This window comes from Culex pipiens, chromosome 2 (assembly GCF_016801865.2).
Source record: "Culex pipiens pallens isolate TS chromosome 2, TS_CPP_V2, whole genome shotgun sequence".
In the NCBI taxonomy this organism is placed as follows: Eukaryota; Metazoa; Arthropoda; class Insecta; order Diptera; family Culicidae; genus Culex; species Culex pipiens.
The window spans coordinates 139,818,093-139,826,449 of NC_068938.1; the positions used below are offsets into that span (position 1 = coordinate 139,818,093).

At 35.1% G+C, this 8,357-nt stretch overlaps 1 long non-coding RNA gene across 1 annotated transcript; it reads left to right on the forward strand.

Annotated features, from left to right (window-relative positions):
* Positions 1 to 6: 6 nt before the first annotated feature.
* Positions 7 to 834, forward strand: LOC120431893 (uncharacterized). Its single transcript, XR_005607970.2, has 3 exons — positions 7 to 231; positions 302 to 375; positions 437 to 834. It is a non-coding gene; the product is annotated as an uncharacterized LOC120431893 (long non-coding RNA).
* Positions 835 to 8,357: the final 7,523 nt, after the last annotated feature.

The window sequence follows — 8,357 nt, forward strand, 5'->3', positions numbered from 1 at the left end:
GACCTATGCTGTCTGTCATTCGACCGACTACATCCAACTCATCTCAATCAAGCTAAACCGTTGTCCCTCCAAATTCCTGCTTGGATCTATACTCGGATTTGACAGCACCACCGGACATGAGAAGCGCAACAGAGTGATTGTGAAGGAGAGCACGTTATGACGGTCGGCTACTCCATATCGGTCATTCTAGTTGACGCAAAAACCAATAAGTGGCGCGAACCGCATCTCAAGGTATAGACATTTCATACGTATTTAGAAGTGGAAATTTTTCAACGTAAATGTTTGAATATATTCAAATCAGGTCGATCAGGACTTCAACCACTGTAGATGCTTCGCAGACTTGATAACACCATAGGAAGTGCAGCGCACCTCAAGGTAATAATCATTAAACTTTACTAGCTTTTACAAACTAAATATGTTAATATATTTCAACCAGGTCGCTCAGAACTTCGAACCCGCCGAAAACGACTACAACCGGAGATGGCAATAACTGAGAACGAAACAACCGAAGATGATGAAAGGAAAAACAATACAGTAAAACCTAAGAAGAAAATATAATGTACATTATGATTGACACTTACACTGACACACATTCACGTAAGAAATGAGTTAGCTGTAAGATTATTAGATTTAAGTCCATCATACATAAAATTTTACACGCCAACATTATCCCCTTTCCCACAAATCATTACACATAACAATAGGGAAGAAACGAAATGTAAATATTAGGTTTAAGTGGAAGAAAACGACTCATGACTGTTATTAGGATAAGATACACAGAACCCTTCCTTTTATCCTTTCCCCTCACAATTAAAAATCAAACACACACACACATACACAACACACACACACACACACACACACACACACACACACACACACAGGACGTTTTTTTAGTGAGTCGGGTTAACCTTAACCCATCCTCACACACCCGGGTACTTACCCGGGCGTCTGTTTGCAGATTTTTTCGTCCTACCAAAAAAAAAAAAAAAAAAAACACCCGCACACATACTACACACACATAATTTTTGATCTCATGTTTAACTGCATAACGATCCTTTCAAGGGTCACCAGTTGCTTCTTTACAGGTATATAAATTGGACAAAAGCGCAGCAGGCTTGGCCGAATGGTTTCGCTGTCCGCTTTGTAAGCGGATGATCATGGATTCGATTCCCATCTTCTCCAACCTTCCATCGGATGGGGAAGTAAATCGTCGGTCACGGCCTTGGTAGTTGTTAGGCCATTAAGTCATTTTAGGTGAGGGAGTCATCTCCCTGCTATAAAAAGACAAACAATACACCAAACCAAGCCAGCTCCGGTGGAATCGTTGACGGCGGTTGGACTCGCAATCCAAATGTCGTCGGTTCGAATCCAGGGGTGGAAGGTTCCTTGGAGTAGAAAGAGGTTTGGGAGCCCTACCCATGCAAGCCTTTGGACTCCTAGGTTCGAGCAGAAACTTGCAATAGAGACCACAAAAGATTAGGGGGTCGTTAATGTGGATGGTTTGATATTTTCAGCATTACACACATACACACATCTTTATGCCAATAAAAACGATTCTATTTATTAATAAATAAAAATACAATAATTAACAAAAAATGATAAATAGTTTTTAAACTTTAATTTATTATCTTGAAAGAAAATAAACTTCTCGGGTCGGTTCAGAAGAATTCGCGTTTATTGTTAGATAGGTAAAATTCTAGAAATATTGAATAAGAAAATCGAAGCCTAAAACCTTTTGCCAAGTTCTTTGTCATACTGGTCATGTGTAACATAACCACCTGCACCTTTTTTTCTAATAACAAACAAAATATACAGATGCAGATAAAATGGTTTTATGTGGCGGAAGCACATTTAAACAATACAATTAAAGATAATTCAAAATCAAAAGAATTTCATGATGAAAGTATTTTTAATGCTTGTTATAAGAGCATAAAATATGAATACATGTAATTTCGATTTATTGATAAACTTGTTTAATTTGTTTAATGGGTAATTCTCCACCAACTCACACAGCAGTTGCCCCGACCCCTCTTCGATTTGCGTGAAACCCCTTCAATTTTTGAACATGCGAAAAAAGAGGTGTTTTTCAATAATTTGCAGCCTGAAACGGTGATGAGATAGAAATTTGGTGTCAAAGGGACTTTTATGTAAAATTAGACGCCCGATTTGATGGCGTACTCAAAATTCCGAAAAAACGTATTTTTAATCGAAAAAACACAAAAAAGTGTTTAAAATTCTCCCATTTTCCGTTACTCGACTATAAAAATGTTTGGAACATGTCATTTTATGGGAAATTTAATGTACTTTTCGAATCTACATTGACCCAGAAGGGTCATTTTTTCATTTAGAACAAAATTTTTCATTTTAAAATTTCGTGTTTTTTTCTAACTTTGCAGGGTTATTTTTTGAGTGTAACAATGTTCTACAAAGTTGTAGAACAGACAATTACAAATATATATATATATATATACAGCAATTCCCCACGAAAACAGCATGGAAAAAAACAAAAGTGCTCGGATCAGGCTCAAAATTTTTCTGGGGGTTCCCTGGCCGAAATAATTAGACCCGTATTTTTTTGTTTGGCCATTAGGGTGACCTACGCCGTGTTAGGGTGGTCTGAAAAATGGCCATTTTCGTCGATTTTCGCAAAAACCACTTTTTTCGAAAAATCATAACCCCTCGCCATTTTAACCGATTTCATCTGTCTTATACGCAAATGAAAGGTGATAAGTTGGCCTTTCAATGAAAAATAGTAAAAAGTTTGGAAAATCTAGCCTAACATATGAAAAGTGCGTATGAAACTTTAAAATGCCGTTTTGACGTTGTCTGGACCAAAGAGCTTATGTCTGGAAATATTTTTATCGGATTCCCCGGACATTTTTACATAATATACTAAAAAATGGGAGGAGTTCATTAACAGGATTCCAAGATCTGATTTTTTGAAAATAAAATCCGTGTTTTTCGACGCGCCGCGCGCAAAAACCGGAGAATGACGAAATTGGCAAAAAATCAACTTTTTTCACTAAAACTGCGATAACTTTAAAATTTCAGCGATGACCTATAGATGTCTGGGTACCAAGCTTCCCTGCACCGTGCGGTACACGCGGTTCGCTTGCACCTCGGGTTTGCTTTGCGCCTGCTTTGTTCGGTTTACACCCGTACCCGACTCACACGAACCGAGGGTATTTTGGTTCATCGTACCAGCGCACCACGACACTCTCGGTTTGCCGCGTCGGTTTTGTGTCTGGCACTCACCCATGGCATGAACTCGGTATATGAGCCAAGGTGCTTCACTCGTTACGAGCCGAGGTACGTGTCGTGGTACGCGCTGGTGGTACAAAACGGGTTCAATACCACGACACGTACCACGGCACGCTGGATTCATGCCATGGGTGAGTGCCAGACACAAAACCGATGGGGCGAGCCGAGAGTGTCGTGGTGCGCTGGTACGATGTACCAAGATACCAATACATAAATGGGTTCAGGCACGTACCGAAGCTAGAAAACCAAACCCGCGGTGTGCGTTGGCACTGGCGCATGGGAAGCTTGCTGGGTACCAAAAGTTGCGTCTTTTAATTACGAAAATTTTGGTTCCCAGACATGTATAGGTCATCGCTGAAATTTTAAAGTTATCGCAGTTTTAGTGAAAAAAGTTGATTTTTTGCCAATTTCGTCAATCTCCCGTTTTCGCGCGCGGCGCGTCGAAAAACCCGGATTTTATTTTCAAAAAATCATATCTCGGAATCCTGTCAATGAACTCCTCCCATTTTTTAGTATGTTATGTAAAAATGTCCGAGGAATCCGATAAAAATATTTCCAGACATAGGCTCTTTGGTCCAGACACCGTCAAAACGGCATTTTAAAGTTCATACGCCCTTTTCAAATGTTAGGCTAGATTTTTGAAACTTCTTACTATTTTTCTTTGAAAGGCCAACTTATCACCTTTCATTTGCGTATAAGACAGATGAAATCGGTTAAAATGGCGAGGAGTTATGATTTTTCTAAAAAAGTGGTTTTTGCGAAAATCGACGAAAATGGCCATTTTTCAGACCACCCTAACACGGCGCAGGTCACCCTAATGGCCAAACAAAAAAATACGGGTCTAATTATTTCGACCAGGGAACCCTCAGAAAAATTTTGAGCCCGATCCGAGGACTTTTGTTTTTTTCCATGCTGTTTTCGTGGGGAATTGCTGTATATATATATATATATATATATATATATATATATATATATATATATATATATATATATATATATATATATATGTTAGGCTAGATTTTTGAAACTTCTTACTATTTTTCTTTGAAAGGCCAACTTATCACCTTTCATTTGCGTATAAGACAGATGAAATCGGTTAAAATGGCGAGGAGTTATGATTTTTCTAAAAAAGTGGTTTTTGCGAAAATCGACGAAAATGGCCATTTTTCAGACCACCCTAACACGGCGCAGGTCACCCTAATGGCCAAACAAAAAAATACGGGTCTAATTATTTCGACCAGGGAACCCTCAGAAAAATTTTGAGCCCGATCCGAGGACTTTTGTTTTTTTCCATGCTGTTTTCGTGGGGAATTGCTGTATATATATATATATATATATATATATATATATATATATATATATATATATATATATATATATATATATATATATATATATATATATATATATATATATATTATATATATATATATATATATATATATATATATATATATATATATATATATATATATATATATATATATAAGTTACAGAAATTGCTTTCCGCATAATAGATCGACGTCACCAACATCGTCAGCACAGCCGACAACAGTAACCCAAACTGCGCACAAAGCTAAACTTCGTTTACCTCGCCGCGGTTTAAGCAAGTAGCACGATTAATGCTCAGTAAGCAAAACCTCAGTACCTCGTGTGTGAGGCTCTGGGGGACTTTTCGATCACAATGAAATCAGAACATTTTGGACAGTCTAACTAACCACATCGGTGTTATTAATTTGGCGAAATATCTCCCCTTCTACAATGGACGTTTTATAACTTATACATAAGGGGTTTGCTTAAACACATCACGAGTTATTGCGATTTTACGAAAAAAAGTTTTCGGATTCTTGATCAGGGACAAAAGTTACCCCTTTAGGACCAAGTTTCACGCAAATCGAAGAGGGGTCGGGGCAACTTTTCCCGATTTCGTGTGAGTTGGTAGTTGAACTTTTCAGCACTTGTTTTGAAAAGTAATACTTTTCAACATTTTTCTGATTTAAACGATTTCGGTGAACCTCGTTGGATAAATGTACGACTCGTGATGAAAAAATCCTCTTTTTGCATAAACTACTATTTCAGCATCCAAATTGAATGCCGAAATGGTAGTTTATGCAACAAGATGCAATATGAAGATTTTTCAGCACAAGTCGTACATTTATCCAACGAGGCTTTGCCGAGTTTTGTATCGAATTCCATACAACGTTTTTTGCAATTCTGAAAAATAATCGTTTAAAGAGTATTTCAACGAGGAAAAAAATATGTTTTCGTGTCCAAGAGTATCGCCAATGGCCATCTTTCTTGTTTTCCGACACAGTTCCGAATCACTCAAACATCATTTTGTGAGTGATTTTCACCGTTTGACAGTTATACTGTCCACACTTTTCTGAATGAAGTAGATAGAAAGCGAATATTACAAGAACAACCTGTCAAAGTCGAATTTTTCGTCATTTTCCCATTTCTGCACGTGGTGCTTCGAAAAACCCAGTTTTTATTTTCAAAAAATCGTATTTCGGTATATTGAAAATAAAACTTCACTATTTTTTTATATGTTTTGTAAAATTGTCCAAGGAATACGGTGAAAATATGTTCAGACATAGACTCTTTTGTCCCGAGACCTTCAGAACAGCATTTTATGTTTTCATACGACCTTTTCAAAAGTCAGGCTAGATATTAGAAACTTCTAACTATTTTTCCTTAAAAGCCTATCTAATACCCTTCCATTTGCGTCCAAGACATCTTAAATCGGTTTAAATAACGCGGAGTTTAGATTTTTTGAAAAAGTGGTTTTTGCGAAAATCGACAAAAATTGCCATATTTCGGACCACCCTAACACGGCGTAGGTCACCCTATTGGCCAAACAAAAAAAAATACGGGTCTAATTATTTAGGGCAAGGAACCCCAGAAAAATTTTGAGCCCGATCGGAGAATTTTTTTCTAAAACCTGCTGTTTTCGTGGGGAATTGCTGAATATGAAATTATGCGATTTTCTACATGTATGTAACCCCTTAAGAAAGCTGATGACACCATTCATTTGGCTTTAAAGGTAAATTTAATGGGATAAAAAAAAAACAAATAAAATAAAGTACAAGGTAAACAAAAACCACATGAATTCAAAACAGTGCACAAGAAAAAAAAATGATGGTAATATTTATCAGGAAATGGTGACAGATTTTGTGGCTAAAAAATGATGAATTTTACTCCAGAAAATGATGAATATTCATCAGTTTTTGATGAATATTCATCAGTAGGGTTAGTGAAATTTCACGATTTCCTGGACAACGTGAAATCCGCGAAATTTGGCTTTTTCCGCGAAATCCCATGAAATTTTATGTTTGTGTGAAAATGTAACGATTTTCCTCAAAATAATTTATCAAACTAAAATAGGAATAAAAATAATCTTATGAACTATTGTAGAATTAAGCGAGTGAATACCCGGGTTAAATTACTAATATAGAATAAGTGATTTTTGACGATTTCGTGGACAGCATGAATCCTTGAAATTTAGCAATTCATTTTTTTTAAATAGCAGCTTTAACAAATATTTCATCCATAAATACAAATTAAATAAATTTTATTAGTTTTCAATTGATAAGCTTGATATTAACCATTTAAAGAAATGTTCAGATTTTTTAGTTTTTTTAGAAACATACCTTATTTAATAATATTTTTATTCGCTGTAATACAAATTTTACTGTTATTTTATTTGAATGGTTAGTTTCAAAAGAAATTAAAAGATGTTTTATTCCAAATAAAATAAAGAGTATTTTTTATCTTTGAAATCACCTTTAAAAACATTTAAAAATTTTCTCAGTCCTGTTTAAGTTTAGCGATATTTGTTTATTTGTGTGGATAATTCCCGTGAAAGTTAAAACATGTTTTTTTTTGTTTTTTTTTTCTCATTTAGAATACAAATTTCGATTTTGTTAATAATTATTGTAATTTTGCCTATTGATTTTGAATTTAATTTTTGAAAAGTGAGATGTAAACCTTACAAAATATGTTTAATGGGCTAAATGTCGCAGAAAATTCAATTTATTTTACTCATTTTGGCTGGACAAGGTTGTTAAATCTTGCGTTGACATGAAATTTAGTAAAATGTAAAATGCAAATTATCGAAAAACTGTTTAGCTTTATAAGCACCTAAACTCCCATGTAGAGGGTGACGATTCTCGAGATTTTCAATTTCCCGGGAATCGAGAGTTGAGTTTTGCCATTTCCCGGGAATTCCCGGGACCCGGGAATTTTTTAACTAGCCAATAGTGTTCCCTCAATCTACAAATACAAAATCGTTTCTCGAGCCTTTTTGGGACTCGAATTGCAGTTTAAAATGTTTACGAATCTTCATTCGCACTGATTGATTTTTCCAAAGTTGCACAAAATTTTTGTTGAACTTGTTTTAGATTTTTTGAAAGTAAAAAAATAACTAATATATAATTATCCATTTATGCAATATGGCATTCTGCAATATGATAAATAACGACTCAAAACAAAAACTTTAAGTTGATTTTTTCCTTCTTAAGGTCAACTGTAAATGTTCACAATTCGCGGACTTAGTGTCCGTTTACAAAAAAATGTCTGATTTTTATTCTTTAAATATAATTTAATATGCAAAACACAAAATGACTCGATAAAGCGAAATTGACTTACTTAGAATTAAAAAAAAATAGACTATGAGTTATGCTATGCTCGAGAGGGAATATGGAAATTAAACTTATCTTGAAAAGGCTTTTCCCTCTTAGAAATAAAAAATATTTCATTTATGGTGTGTAACTGCTAATTATGCTTCAATGTTAATTTTGGGTTCCACATTTTTTGGTTAAACTCAATTAAAGTTATTGGAATTTTTGAAAAGTCTAAATTCACACTTTTAGAATAAGAAGATTAGAGAAACATTGATCAATTCAATCTTGGAAATCGAACATTGAACATCCAATGTTCTAAATAATTTCGAATTTTTCAAATGTTTTTCTGATTAGTTTATTAATTTTGGTTCGATATTTATAAGTATAAAATTTCCCGGGAGTCTCGACCAAATTTCCCGGGAATCGAGAGGTCAAAAAATTGCCGATTTCCCGGGAAATTTTTCCCGGGAA